This window comes from Echinops telfairi, unplaced genomic scaffold (assembly GCF_000313985.2).
Source record: "Echinops telfairi isolate 266 unplaced genomic scaffold, ASM31398v2 ScPeMD7_7475;HRSCAF=8513, whole genome shotgun sequence".
NCBI classification, from domain to species: domain Eukaryota; kingdom Metazoa; phylum Chordata; class Mammalia; order Afrosoricida; family Tenrecidae; genus Echinops; species Echinops telfairi.
In genome coordinates, this window is record NW_022111379.1 from 12578711 (window position 1) to 12579769 (window position 1059).

The window sequence follows — 1059 nt, forward strand, 5'->3', positions numbered from 1 at the left end:
TTTTTTTTTCTTTTTAAAACATATGGAACGCTTCACGACTTTGCGTGTCATCCTTGCGCAGGGACCATGCTAATCTTCTGTGTATCGTTCCAATTTTAGTATATGTGCTGCCGAAGCGAGCACTCAGCTTTCTCTTGTAACATAATGTCTTTGCTCTGCTTCTTGGGAACACTCTCAGTGTCACTAGTGGCCCTTTGTATGAGCCCCAGGCTGCTATTTAAGGTGTACAATATTTCACTGACCATGATGAAAAATACCCAAGAACCACAAGGAACCATTTATTACTGCAATACAGGAGTGACTGGAGAGATGAGCTGTTCATAGACAAAGAGTGCCACACAGCATTTTTCAAAATCACCTATTTTCTGGAATGCTCTCAGTGGGCCTGTCCTGTCTTTACATTATCCTTGTCAGCATCCCCTCGGCAGAACTTAAGCTCCATGAGAATAGGATCTTTGTTTGTTCCCTGACGTATGCCCAAAGCCTCAAACAGGCCAGCCCGGAGTCGGCAGTGCTCAGTAAATGATGGTAGGAGGACTGAACTCTGCACTCCAGTCAAATCTGTTCCCTCCCCTGTGATGTCCTGTGGCTTGGACACCACAGGTCTAATAACATACCAGTCTTCTGACTCGTTTTCAGAGGTATCGATTTTCTGCTACATACTGAATTACAGATGTCTCCTAAGTAGCAGAAAACAATCCTCTTTTTCTGTCGTAACCAAACCCCATCTCCTCTTTAGGAGCCCTGGTTATATAGTGTTACTATTTGTACTGCTAGCCACAAGGTCAGCAGTTCAAGTCCACCAGCAACTCCACGAGGGAAAGATGAGGCTTACTACTCCCATAAAGGGTAACCGTCTCTGAAACCCACAGGGGGCAGTTCTACTCTGTCTTGTCAGGTTGCTGTGAGTCAGAACTGACTCAATGGCAGTGAGTCCTAATGAATTGAAGTAAGAGGGTAGGGGAAGATCTTGATTGGACTATCCATTTCAGCTACGAGAGACTGTTTTTAAGGTTAATTTTGATTTCCATCCTGCTGGGTATAAAATGAGCCCTCTCA

At 44.6% G+C, this 1059-nt stretch overlaps 1 non-coding gene across 1 annotated transcript; it reads right to left on the reverse strand.

Annotated features, from left to right (window-relative positions):
* Nucleotides 1-16: 16 nt before the first annotated feature.
* LOC115867936 lies at nt 17-123 on the reverse strand. Its single transcript, XR_004045333.1, has one exon. It is a non-coding gene; the product is annotated as a U6 spliceosomal RNA (small nuclear RNA).
* Nucleotides 124-1059: the final 936 nt, after the last annotated feature.